Source organism: Ochlerotatus camptorhynchus, unplaced genomic scaffold (genome assembly GCF_037179485.1).
Source record: "Ochlerotatus camptorhynchus isolate MF236.1 unplaced genomic scaffold, CSIRO-AGI_Acam_v1.1 ptg000077l, whole genome shotgun sequence".
In the NCBI taxonomy this organism is placed as follows: Eukaryota; Metazoa; Arthropoda; class Insecta; order Diptera; family Culicidae; genus Ochlerotatus; species Ochlerotatus camptorhynchus.
This window is the reverse complement of record NW_027040567.1, coordinates 10,672,786-10,687,969: the sequence shown is the minus strand read 5'-3', so window position 1 is coordinate 10,687,969 and position 15,184 is coordinate 10,672,786.

Sequence of the window (15,184 nt, the reverse complement as noted above, 5' to 3'; positions counted from 1 at the left end):
TGCTGTTGAGATATTGAATTTTGGGTAATTTTGGACCCATTTTTGCCCATAGTGCGATGAATTGACCTGGTTGCAGCAGTTTCGATGTAATATTAAACAACTTTTTTTTGCTGCGTAGAGCGCAGCGCAACGAATAGAGCCAAACGAACTGTCAAAGCAAGAGTCATACGAGCAGCGCCTATCTTGATTACATTGGCAGTGTTGCTGACCCTCTCATAGTCTGCATGCTTTAATCAGATTTATTTTTATTGTTCGTGAAGTAACCCACAATGAAAACACACCAATATTTAATGTAACAACAATTTTTATTGTTATAGAGTTGTTTATTATTGTTCGTGATCGAATCATGTTAACAATAAAATAAATGAAAAATACAATAAAAATCATTGTAACAACATTTTATTATGTACATTCATTGTACAGCTAGGTAGCAGTTTTGCCGTTTTCGGAAGGGTACAACATTATAACAATCATTTTTATTGTCGACAATAAATATTAATGTTAGAGCATTGTTTCCACTGAAAATTTCACTGTAATTTTTTTTTTCGGGTAATGATAGGTAGTCTCATCTCGGGATAGTGAGAGGACCTGTTTTCTCATCGTCACATGACGGCCGTGATATTTTCCAGCTCTGGGCAAGAAAGCATTCCCAGCAGTAGCCACCAGTGACTATAACTTGAAAAGGCAATGGCAACAAAGGACCAGAAGCAGAAGAAAGCTGTGGAAAAGAAGCAATGAAAGATCTGCATTTGTATGATTATTACTCTATTGACGTTTTAAATTAATTAAGTTATAGTCGTTAACATACCAATTTAATTTTTCATGCACAAAACGAAAAACTAATCCTTGATGTAATTTCATTGTATTTTTTGGTTGGTTTGTAAGAAGGTTGTAATTTTCTTTCACTTATCCGCAATTATAGGGCTACTAACTTAGAAACCACTTATTCTATCGCTTGATGCCAGTGGGTTGGTGGAGCGTTTCCATTATCGGTGTATTAAAGATGTTTCGGCTGTCTTCTCTTCAGTTTTCTATTATCGATTCGACAACATTGTCCAAGCTACATCGCCCAGTTTAGTCCCGGTTAATAATGTTTTGTAGTGTTGCGCTGGAGTACCCCCAAGTTCCAAAGTATGGCGCTTCTTGCACGTTATCACATGTCTAATTTCAAAGACCTCGAAGTTGTGATCGGAGGTAAACTCTAGTAAGAATATTTAACCCAAAGCACTGGTATAGAATAAAATTTGGCGGAAATGAATCCTTAAACATGATATTAGTAAGCATCAAAATCCAGAACAGTCACCTTCTTAAATAAAAAGAAATCAGTTACCTTTCCTTTGAATCGATTGGAGCATCAATTAATCTAACGCTGATATCACTAGTTAAAAAAAAATAAAAGTAAAAAAATGATCTTGAACCTTCGACGAAAGATTCTTATGTAAAATCGTGCGCTGAATCCAACAATGTGGTAAAAAAAAATCTCAATAGGATAGTTTTTGAGATACAGAAAATTCACTTTAAAAAAGTTTGTTTACTATAATACAAATATCTCCGGTTGTAATGAGATTAAATCAATTATTTTAACGCTAAATTAGAGGTAAGAAATTTTTCGTTCGATTCATTGAACATCAATTGTCAGTGAGATTAGTGGTATTGTTGTTAGTTAATAGTTTGTTTTTTCAAGTTTTCCTAAGAAAAATTGAATTTCTGCTAAGTTTTTAAGCAATGTAAATAAAAATGTTTATAATGGTTCTACCATTACTCTCACGGAAAAATAGTGTTAAAACGATCGAAATCAAATTTTATCACGTTTAATTTGGCGTTAAAATAATTAATATTACTTTATTACAGCCGGAGATATTTGTGTTTTTTTTAAGTGAGATTTAACTTTTTAGCTATATCTCCAAAACTATCCTACTGAGATTTTTGTTGGACTACATTTTTGGATTCAGCGCACGATTTTACATGGGAACTGACCATCAGCGTACAAAGCTCAAATATGCTGTAAACTAGTGTATTTAAACGAGTATAGCTGTTTTGGACTCCCAGCCAAGCAACTTCTAAAAAAAAACTTTATTCAAGATAGAAAAATGATTTTTTTTTCATTGATTTGGATCGATTCACATTCATGTACGGATTTTGGTTCATCCGCTACACAGTGTACGGATTTCGATTCAAAATTGTACGGATTTTGATTCAATCGTAGAACGCTGTACGGATTTTGATTCAAGATATGTGCAATTTAAATACTTTTTTCTAATAATTAAAGGTAATTTTAAGACCTGGTGTTTGCAAATTATGGTAAAATAAAGATTAATGTATAGAAAAAAAGATGTGCTACAGAGCATAATGTGATAGCATTATTTAGTATTGACCGTTAATGATTCTCTCGTGCTTAGGTGTACGGATTTCGGTCCCGCACGGTATTTGCCGATTATTTATGCGATTACTACGATTAACAGCCCAACTTTGATATCAAAACGTATTGTTTTTTTTTTCTGAAATTATGATCAAACAAGTTTGGAAACTCCACGCGTTCATTTCTTCTAACTCTAAATTTGCGCGGATTCATTTTTTAAATTTTTTTTCTCTGAGGCTAGTTTTGAATTAAAATGTACGTACCATCTTTTCTTTGAACATTTTTTTGTAACCAATTGCATCAACCTTTGATTTCATAAGGTTTCGTTTGAGAAAAAAAACGACTGTGCAAATTTGGAGTTAAGTGCATACATGTTTAAGTCCAGACAGCAGCAGCAAAATCTTCGAATTTTTAGCATTACGTTACATTCCATTAACATAATATCCGTAATCAAACCAATACAATTCAACCAGGTAGAAGAGACGTAGAAATATTGCATCTGTAAAAAGGTAAATTACCGTTGAACAACGCTCTTGATTGACTTCTGATCGACTAGAAAATACTAATGAAAATATCCTTTGAAAAGCCCCCTAGTCGTAAAAAGAATGGCCGCATTATGAAATGAGCTGTAAACAGCAAATCTGTCAACCATTTAAACAGCGGGTGAACAAAACAGACGATAAATTCTCTGGGCCTCATCTCTTTACACTTATTGCACATTATCTTGACAATTGACAATTCACCTTTTCGTTCACTCTGTAACTCTTTACTCCTATGGTAAAATCCGTAAAATCCCATAAGCAAACATCAGTCTGGCCGGGAAACATGGTGAACATTTATTTACCCTTTCACTCCTATGAAAATCCCATAAGATACTGTCAACCTCCTGTCAATGTTGCTCGTACCATGGTGGAATGAAGAGATAAGAAAAAGTCCACTAGATTTCACAGGCCGGTGACAAGGCCTATACTAACAGCTATGTTTGACAGTAGGCAGCATGTCCGGGGCCCAAAGCGTTTGTTTTGCTGTACTGGGCCCGCTGTCACCGTATACAATGTTGCCTACGAGCTTGCCACCGGGCTGAGATTTCATGCACGGATTGTCAGATGCTTATAAGATTTTACCATAGGGGTAAAGAGTTGCAGTGTCGCCGTTAACATCAATGCTTACTGAGCATGCAACCTTATATCATAGAGGTAACTCTAAGACTAGAAGGTCCCGAAATAACGTGCTCAATTTTTTGGCTCAGCTCTGGTACTCTCTTCGGTCCCAAGCTAATCGATTCACCCCTCGAAACATAGGAAAATCCACTAACCCCTCATTTTATCTGTCAAACTTTCATAGCGAATCAAAACAAACATTGTGTAGTAGTAGAATTTTGACTAGAATGGGGTACGTTAATCGTTTGCTTGGGACCAATAGGCTAGTCAAGTAGTGAGCCAATTCAAAATCGTTAGTTTCGTATTGATTGTTGCTTATATCTAGATAGAGCTGGAATTAGGGCGTAACAGCTTTTGTAAACAATGACTTCTATCGATGATTTCTAGGAACTCAAGGCACGCCCACGCAGACCAACATAACCATCGGATAGGGGAAGTCTTTCCCTATCCGATGAGGATGTTGGTTTGCGTGGGTTAGCCATGAATTTCTAGAAATCATCGATAGAAGTCATTGTTTACAAAAGCTGTTATGTCCTAATTCCAGCTCTATCTAGATATCTGATATCTCACTCAAGTAAACCACCATGATGATTGTGTAGAGCGAGAGTCCTCCTATCCGATAGAATTGGTGGCTTACATTGATTGACTTTGAACTACGAGAAATTTAAGAAAGAAGCCATGGTTTACGTTTACGACATTGGTCCTTATGAACGATGAGTGTCGAGTGTTACTTGCTTGAATTACTCTCAATCAGTTAGAAATGTAGATGCAATAACCGCAATAGAATTATTCCCATGAGTGCTTGATCATTGGAAAGTGACAAGAAAATTAATGATAGGTAGTATTTAGTTTAATTTTGATATTTATTTTGTAAAAAATAATTGGACAGCTCTCAACATATTCTGCTCTTCCGCCGCCGTTAATTGCTTTTTTGACGTAGAACTACGTCTTTGTCGACTATACTAGGGCGCAAATCAAAAAATATGTATGGTGAAGTAGTGTTAGGTTTTGAACGCTTGTAGCCTTGTCATTTATAGACGAAATTAAAATCCAAATACGCCAATCGATAGGATGTTACTTAACAAATCTGCTAAAATAAAAACTTTTCCAATTTTTAATCAAAAAACTTTTGTAAAATGCACAAATGCTAATTTTATCACTGTTTTCATGAACTAAACGTTTTCCCCAAACCCAGTCATCATAAACGAATACCAATTGGTTGCACATCATTCTGCTTGAACCTGAAAAGATATAAAACAGCGCTGCTGTCGTGCTTCTGCTCATTACCGCTTCGGACGGCGTGGCACTTGGTCCTACAGCAAGCAGGACCAAGTCAACGGATAAAAAGGTAGTTCACGGCGTGACCACCAAATGAGAAATTATGTATGTAAACCCCCCCCCCCCCCCCCTCTTAACAAATTTCAAGGGAAACCACAATTATTAATATGTATAAACAAAAGTTTTTCCGTTAATTCCCGCACCAAAACTTTCAAATCTAAAAAAAAAAATCGAGGCATATTCGATGATATTATATTGGTGAATTACACACAACTGACTGTAAAACATATCTGGTACCTCTATATATGCAATTAGATTATCATCCAAAGTCCATTCATTTTTACATATTCTGCACAAAAGAAACTTTCTGCCCCGCCCCATTTATAAAAAGCGGCGGGAAATCCTGCTTAGAAAGTATGTATTGTGCAGAATATGTAAAAAAGGAGGGACATTAGATGTTAACCTAAATGCATATATGGTGCAAAATAGATAGAGAAGCTGGTTCTACGTCATACTGCGGTCGTGTCTAGGACACAACCCTTTAATTTTTTTTTAATCCCTTGGACTTTTTCTCTCTCTCTCTCTCTCTTCGTACTTCATTCCGTGCTTCACCGGCAATTTCCTTCCGTAGATCGTCCTTGTGTTGGTTCTAACGTGATTCCACCTTTTCCGGGTTTTCTTGTTTTCCGAGGGAGATAAATCCGCACTAATTTCCGTTCCTGGTTCGATCTTGACTCCTTCCCCGCTGGTTGCTGTGATCGGTTTCATGTCCACTATTAATTCTATGTCCACTATCTTGCGATGGTGATCTAGGACGAGGCTCACGTTCAAAGTCGCTGGTCTACCGAGTGCTCGTGTACGAAAAGAGAATGAAAGAAATACGAAAGGGATCAGTTTCGAGAAGTGACAGTTTCATCAGATTCCCCAACTAACCATTGGCAAATCAAAGTTGGCACTCGTGGAGAATAGAAGAACTATAACAGTGATGATAGTTTCAAAATTTTCCACGGGGAAGTATACGAATGCAATCTTAAAATGCTTTTATTTTGCAAATGGAACATTTTATTTAAATCTGGTTGCTGCTACAGTGGTAGAAAAGCTCAAATCTATGTGTACACCTAAAAATCTGAAAGAAATTATTTTTTTTTGTATTATTTGTATATTGAGTAGTCCTTAAGTTTTCTACTAACATAGCATCAACCAGATTTAAATAAAATGTTCCATTTGCAAAATAAAAGCTTTTTAAGATTGCACTCGTATACCTCACCGTGTAAAATTTTGAAACCATCATCACTCTCATAGTTCTTCTATTCTCCACGAGTGCCAACTTTGATTTGCCAATACTCAAGCAAAGTAAGAATATACAAGCTATATTGCGACTATATGGTTACTTGGGTACTCATATGGCCGTCAGAAAGGTTCATCGGTTGCGAAGTGGTGCGTTATATTTCTCAATGTTTTGATTTTATCCTAACTTTACCTCAATTCAAAAATAAATCACATTGAATTCAACAAAAAATATTGTAGACTCAGGGCCTATGCAGACTTTTTCTTTGAATTAAAAATAAATTTTAATAAATTAAAAAAAACTGCTTGTTGTTTTTAGAATCAACTCTCCATGTGGCTGTGAGTAAATTCAATTTAATTTTGATAAAAGTTCTTTTGAGTCAATGTGCTGTGAAACGATATCGTTTACAAATGAAACCATTGCATATTAACGACGCTCTTTTAATGTTTGTATGTTTATAAGCATGCTTCATATGGTGGAAGAGAAAATGATGTCAAATCTAATTTACGAAGGGCATATATAGAAATTGCTTTTGTACTAATTCTAATCTTTATTCGTGCGTGATTGAAAAAGGAGACCATACAAAGATGCAATATTCTAGAATTGACCTGACATAGGCAATATATAGTATTTTAATTGTGTATTATGGATCCGGAAAGTTATAACCAAAGCGTTTGAAATAGCCTAGCATGTTATTTGCCCTGTGCATAATTGTGTTGTATTGGTCTATGGAAGTTAGTTGGAGTCTAAGATAATTCCTAAATCCCTAACCCTTTCACATTTTTCTAGATTTTGATTACCTAATGCAACTTGTAATGTTTGATTTGGTTATGGTTTTACCATAAGTAATATTAGAAAGAGTCTCTATAAATAGTGATTAACGATTTTCTACTTATAAGAATACCGATTTATACAAAAACATGTTTAGCAGCCAAATATCCGAGGAATTGTTTAATACTACTGTGTTACCTGACTCATAACAAATATACGTTATATCCGCGAGATAGCATACATCGTCTAATTTTACGTTCATTATGCTATGTTAAATAAGATACAACGTACATTCGTTATAAGTCAAGTAGCACAGTTTTAGAGCCCCAGCTCGGTTAGGACATATTGTGATAATTTTAAAAAAGTGTCTAGAATGATTGCTACAGATTAATTTCAGCAGTCACACACACGATCAATCCCAGCACCATGTTTGTCCGTCAACTAAACCACTGTGACCTGCTTGATGACCCTGGTACCATGTTCTTTATCTCATTCCGGCATCCGTTGCGTAATCGCAATGAAAAGTCGACGATGTCATAATATTTTCCAACCCACATCCCAGAGAGAACGAAACGAAAACGAAAGTGAGAGTGAGCATCTTTGCATATTTTGTCTCGTCACAAACCCACATTTCCACGGAAGGGATTTCCCTTTAATTCTTCTATTCCGATCTCAGCGTTGATAATAGTTGAAATCCAAGAGAGCCACGCATTTTTCGGCTATCGTGTTGACCCGAGCAGTAACCCCATTCATCTTATTCTAATTTTCTAAAATTGATACGTAGGATTTTTATTTTTGCGTGACTATGAATATCAAACCGTCATCAATTAGTAAGGGCAACCATGAACATTAGAAACAACTTCATTATGACGAGTGCGCTAGCATACCTTTTTTTTCCCCGAAATAAGTTTGAAAAGCTTCCATACCGTTTTGTTTTACTAGCGTCGAGATCTTTTCTAGATGGCGAACGGTTTGTAATGGCCATATAATCACGAATAGCCACAGTCCCAGCCAAAAAATGGGTATAATTTCAATGCACAACACAGTTTCGTCGCAGACCGAAGCCGAGATTAGAAAGCAATATCGCTCTGGCGTATATTAATTACTCCCGGCGGTAATCAATTGCATTGCGACGCGCCGTCGGCTGCTTATTCGTTATTATTTTGGCCGAAATAATCAAATGACCTCTGCCGCCAATCAATCCTTAAATTCAGAAGGTACCTACATACATACAGTAACAAACTTATGATTTGCGTGCAGATGATGAATTTACCAGTTTGCGCCATCCTGCTACACTTTGCGCTGTTGTAAGTAGCAAAGTTCAGTCACATGTTGCAGTGGTTGCGACTAAAGAATCCCACTCGACGACGACATTCTAATTCCCAATGAGAAGACCTCAAAGGTCACCAGCAACGCAGAGCGAACGTTATAGATATTATTCGGAGTTTTTTTTTTATGAAGGCTTATTTGTATTGGAAAAAATAATGTGTGTTGATCGGTTCGATGGACACAATTCAAACGAACAGAGTTCTTATCGACATCGGCTCTCGCTCACGCAATCGATGTATAAATGCTTAGGTACATTGGGTTAAGATCTAATTTCCGTCATACTAAGCACGGGTTCGAACAAAAAAGGAATGTTTCTATCAAAGATGACTTCTGCATTTATTTACCTTTCCATACGTACTACGTACAGTACGTTAGATTTGATAAAGAATCACAAATGGTTGAGATAATTTTAAAAATCTAATACTGGTTGATGACGGAAATGGGCGCTTATGCCGAAGTAGTTCCTACCCTATGTATAATGTAGTTATAGGCAATATAAATGTGAGATGTTTGTTCTCGAGCGAGAACTGTAGTGTTGGCTAGTCAGAAGCAAGTCGCGGTGAAGGGAAAGCTGAGCGAATAAAAAAAAAGAGAAAATTTATGCTAGCAACAAGAGAAGACATGAGAGAGCATAGGAGAGCAGTGATGAAATGTAAATAGTTCGTGCATTTATTTTTTAAGCTAACGAAAAATTAAACTAACGCAAGAAGTCGAAATTATTCACACGCTAACTCGAAAGTACCCATTAAATGAGTTTCTTGTATTCATTATTTTAAGTTATTCTAAACTGTCAAAAAATGGGTATTATCCAAAAACGAAAAGCGGGTACTTTTTCCCCATTTTTGAAAATATATTCTACTGTTAAAATGGTTAAATATGTGTCACACCAAATTAACTTCAAGACATCTCTAAAGAACTGGAAGCGCAGGACAGAATGTTTAATCATTTTATATTGCGTGCAAATCGGTAAAAAATCACATTTAAAATATTTTGACGAGTACTACGATTATGTGACGGAGGTCCAATGGATATCGAGACGATATAGTAGTTTGATCCGGCCAATGTTTATTGTGGTGGAAATGTTTATTGGTAATAGTGCTACGGCCAAGTGTTTAATTTTTTCTTTACTTCAGACAAAGATGATGAGAGTCAAACCGAAAGACCGGAATAGCGAAGACACGATCTGGTACCTATTGTTACGAGGTAAATATTAAAAGTGCAATTATGATGTAAATTGTATATGTTCTACAAATGCGTTCCGTTTTAGGTCAGTGAAAATCATCTATGATTAAAATGTGATTAACATGCAGAAGGGTCTGTTCGATCAGTAGCATCCCTCGCGGACAGCTCCCAGCAGTGATCTGGACCGAATGTTGAAACCGCTCTGGCGGAAAATACTAAGCTTGAATGTCTGCAACCGTGGCTATTGGTATATTCTACTTATTTGTGTAATATGTATTGTGATTATGATTAAGTGTTTATGTGTAATAAAGAATATGAAGTATTTTTATGATTTGAAATTTTTTAAAACGTTTGCTGAAAAGCAGTCTGAAGCAAAAATACGAATCAATGGGTACTTTTTACTCATGTGCAGAAAAAACATGATGGATGAAAAGTACCCATTTTTTGACGTTTTCGCTGAATACTCATTAATGAGTAAAATAGGTTTTACTCATTTCATGAGTTAAGCCACTTTTCTTCAAAATGGTTCTTTTTTTACTCATTAATGGGTACTTTCAAGTTAGCGTGCACAAAAAAATTAAAATTAACCTTAAATGTTTTTTTTTATAGATTCTCTAATATTGTGTATGGTTATTTTGCTTAACGACGTGATCACTGGCCATAATCGCATATCAGTCCCATATGGAAAGGAAATCAAGCAAAAATGGGACTGATATGCGATTATGGATAGTTCAGGATATCATCCAAAACGTTTGTGGGATAGTTCTATCATTTGGATTATCGTTCGCCCTAATAGAAATAACCATAAAAGAGAGCTTAATGACGTGTTCGGAGTACCATCCAAACCATTTGTGGGATAGTTTACCCATCCGGTATACAGTTCGTTTATGGTATTTGTTTATTAGGGCGGGTTTGGTATTTTTTATTAGGGTTCCTAAACTATTGCAACATCATTGGAAGTGGGTCACTAGGTGGTTTACAACCTCTTAAAAACTGTCAAATCAGACACATTTTGATTTTATTTTTCTTTATTCTAGAGGCTTTTAGCTAGGTATTGTACTGCGGTCCGAAATGGCAATTTAGCGGGAATAAATTATTTTCTCCGTTTGTGTTTGTGATTGTGATTGTGTAGTATACAAGGGGATCAAGGGCCAGGTCTCCGATACTTTTATGCGCCGTACATGCTATACCAGTAGACAAGGGGTTGCTTCACAGCATCTTTACCAGCATGTTAAATAAGTTCTGTGTAATCCACGAATGTGAAACATTGCGAGCCATAGTAACATCACCGGTAGGGTAACGTATCGGCAAGACCCGATCTCAAAATAATGTATTAACTGCCATAAGGGAAGAGACAAGGGTGGGGGGGGTGGTATGTGTGTCGATTCATAGATAGCTGTAACTTAAGGTGGTTAATTCGAGTATAAGTAAAAAATTTCATTTGCAGCGTTTGGTGGGGCAATGGGAACGCAAGTCAATCCAAAGCCGAGGATAAAGGACGGGTAATGGCTGAATAGTCTATGCGGACCACTTGAACGCCATGGGAAAAGGAAGGGATTGAAGAGGTCGGTTATTGGGGGGTTTTGAGGAAGTGACACATAGTGATGCTAAATGTAAAGAAACCGAAAATCCATCTCCCACTGATTCATTCTTTCACATAGGGGAAAAGTTGGCTTCGGCAATACCTTAACCTATTATCGTCAGGGGGGTAAACAACGTCCTTGAGAGCTCATTTTTGGCATGTGGATACATTGTGTTTCAGAGCAACTATTGGCCAAATTTGAGTGCTCTAGGGCTTTGTTTACCCCCTGACGATAATAGGTTAAGGTATTGCCGAAGCCAACTTTTCCCCTATATACCAAATTGATATTTTAAATCAATAATCAAAATAAACAGACAATACATGAAAAGGCTAGTTGCCAGTTGCTTTAAAGGCTAGTTGCCTCCCTAAGCGGACCCTCCGCCAGTGCTGATAAAAATCCTTTCTTCTACACTCAATTTAGCTGAAAATGAAGAAAACCTTAACGGATAGACCAACTACCTGCATGAATTTGAATTTTGATTTAAACAAATTCCCTTGATCTAGGCAACCTCTGAGTATCAAAAATAACATTTGTTTTTCTTCATTCGTGGCTGGATTCTCATTATCGCCTCTGTTGTTGTAAATATTGATATTCGTCGGGATGATATTGAGGATCAAATGCAAAATGATTATTTTCATTTTAAACAAATATAGCGCTGAAGAACGTGGTTTTTAGACATAAGTCGACGGCAAATTATTGCCTCAAGCTGAACTGATGATAATATCGATGATTTAGGCAGTGTGGTCGACAATATTCAAAATAATCATTTTGCCCAAAATGTCGTTGATTATTTTGCTTTTGAGGATCACTTCTGATTTTGACAATTTTGGGTTTGATAATCGAGCACTGGTGAATATCAACAAACGCGTATTCGTTGATGTATAATAAACTCATTTGTTCATTTCGCTCGTTTCGTAACTACGAAGATGTTCAAAACAAACGCAATTCATCGACACTGGGTTGAAGCGATACTCATTGCATGTGATGGTTAATGATAAAAACAGACACTGCCCTCCGCATCCTAACTCTTCTGTTAATCCACTTAATGCTACTAGGCTGTCTAAATTTTCTTATTTAAGTTCGTTTGATGATTATGATATCTCTAGTCTAATTTAATAAATAATTGAAATCTCTAATCTATGCTTTATTAAATACCTTCACTTGTGAATGTAATCTAAAATTTAACGTTTTTCAAGTTGTTTTTGACTTTGACCTATATTTAATATATATTAGTTCGTCCCAGGTGACACCTTCGAGTGACTAAAATGCTTCACTTTGAAGTTAGTTTCCTAGCTGATTTTTAAATTACATAGGGTATATGCTTCAACTACGCTCACACGTTTCCACTATGTCGCACCACAAAAATACATATGGGTATGTCACAATAGAAGCACACCACAGTGGAAATCCCGAGCCATAGTTCAAACACTTATCCCAAATCAAAATGAAGCGCATATAAGATTAGTTACAATATCATGTACAAAAATGATGTTTAACATTGTTCCCTGAGTAATACCTCAATAAAAACAACAACGAAAGCTTGTCACGCAAGTAGAAGGAGCACTGTTGGGCACTTTCTGAAATATTTCAATAGTATAATTCCCTTGCGAACCCAAATAAATCTATCTGCATAAAAATAAATAAAATAAGAGTGATTTGCGGCAAAACCCGCCAGTATCGCACCCAACGTCAGTGCCTATACGTAAGCGTACTACAACGCGGCTTTCAAATAAAGGAGTAACAAGTGTGATACTATCACTTCAGGCTAGAACTTTGGTTCTCTTATGCAATGGTTCATCAGAGAGGGGAAGCTCAGTAATCCTCATCGCATGCTCATGACGCTATTCTGTCACGGCATGAGCCAACGATGCCGGATCTAAACCAACCGTCTCCAACGCTCCACAATGAAGCATAAGATTAGGCCCGCCCACCAACGTCCAGGTTAAAAAACTAGCCAAGGGGAAGGGTTAATTCGAGTATAAGTAAAATATAGATAAAATTAGTAAGAAATTACCTGATTGTTTATGATGCCTGACTTTACCGTGATGTTATTGTTGACGCTCTTGATGACGCCAGTCTGTATAGGTTTGACGATGAGTCAGATGTAAATCCCAGCATGGCGTTTATTTCCTCATCAGGGAATCCCTCGAATTTCGTTGGGTTAAGGTCATTGCTGCTGCTATCATCTAATACTGTTTCATCGCTCGCTTCGTACACAGATTAAACAATTGTAGTGGCGTTGTAGGCGGCGTTTTGAAATTGTTTTCTGTTATTTGCCAGATCTTTCCAGAAATTCAAGGAATGGCCCGATCTCTTGATATCCTGTTTCACACTAGTTTTCCACATGTAATACGGCGACCAACTTTTAACTTTAATGTGATTTATGATCGTTGTCTTCTTCAAAACTTCATAGTCTTGATCTAAAGAAAAGAAAATCGCCACTCGATCAAGCCAAATTCAAAGGTAGTACCTGTGTGATGTCGCATGCCAAAAGTGTTGAACCAAATGAATATTTTTTTTGCAGCCATTAGACTCAATTATTTAGAACAAAAAACCAATTCAGTGTTAAAATCATAATTATTAACTACACAATTACTTAACTGTGGTTTGTAGTTAAATTCCGACGAACTTTTGGTCCGCTACATCACAACTGGCATCACTAAACTGCATCTTTCAAAATGTAAACATACAGACAAGCCCTGGGACCTGGTTGCAGTTAAGCAATCCTCAAGGTTATGCCAATGCCCAGGGAAAAAAGTGGTCTAGAAAAGAGTTGTAGGGAAAATTATGCCACACATTCTTACTGAACAAAGTATTTGGTTATAACTTAACATTCAAAAGTGATGGCTAATTTTAATCCCAAAAAATGTACACAAAATGTTCAGGACTGGTAGTGGATATGTAATATAATAGTAGTGACTTTAGTGACTAAAATAACGAAAATAGTGACCAAATATTGATTTTAAAGCAATAAAATAGTGACTAATAGTGACATTTATTGATCGGAATAAAAATCCATTATTTTGTTGACTACGAGCAACTTTGAGAAATTTTATAAATTCACAATCACAACATCATTATGAGCATCTTCAATGCTCTTTTAAAATAAAACAAATAATGGTTTATAGATTTCATAAATTTTATCTCGAAAAATTATTATTTGTTTCATTATGCAGGGTGATCAGTGAACCGGGAAAACAGGAAAACCAGAAAAAAATCCGTGAATTTCAAATCATCGGGAAAAAAACAGAGAAAAGCCCGTGAATTTCGATGACAAATCGGGGAAAAAATTAAATCCTGGACATTTAAACAATTTCAAGATTTCTGGGCTTGACAAGGTTCTCAGGATCAGGGGTTCAAACTATTGACGTTTTTTGCTACACTCGCTTCGTTGTCATGCGCGACAGTCTGTTTTTATTCGTACTCTCATGCGCTACCATCGTCTCTCTCACACAACACAAACGGTAGAGCAAAAAGAAAATTTTCAAATAACTATCATATGACATGTGCGATTTCATTCTAATTCCTCAATTTGGTGTAAATTAAACCATTTCTGATCAGAAATGTTATTATCGTTGCTTGCTATTTTCATCATTCAGACAAGCACAACAGCACAAGCAGCTCTTATTATGAGAAAAACTAAAATACATACATTCGTGACGGTCTTCGGCAACAGTGTCGTATGACCGAGACTGTCATATGACATTTTAGTTTGGTACTGTAATTTGATAGTTTGTTTTGCAAGTGTCAGAAGCAAAGGCAGTCGATTATCACAGAAAATATGTCGACTACAGTGACCACTTACAAGACTGCTCAGGAATACATTCACTTTGATGAACTAAATATTATGACAATTTGAAGATATCTTAGAATGAGTTCTGGAGATAACAACAACAATGTGTTTTAGAGAAAAATACCAATATTTTTTTTGAACAACTCTAAGAGAGATTTGACTAGAATTCCAATTCATTGTGGGACTTCAGACGTTCAAAGTAGAATCTTTAGGTAGTTATTTCGGAAAATCCATGACAATTGTGAAGCGGGTTCCAGGTCAATTTGTAATGAATATTTCAAAATAAGATCTACGAAGAATTTTAAAAGAGTTGTGAGGACAATTCGAAGGAAATTCTAAGAAAATTCAAAGATAATTTCAAGTGAATTCTAAAGAAAGTTTCAAGATAAATACTAAGGCGATCAAATTTCGAGGGGAAAATTCCAAAGGAATTCTGAAATA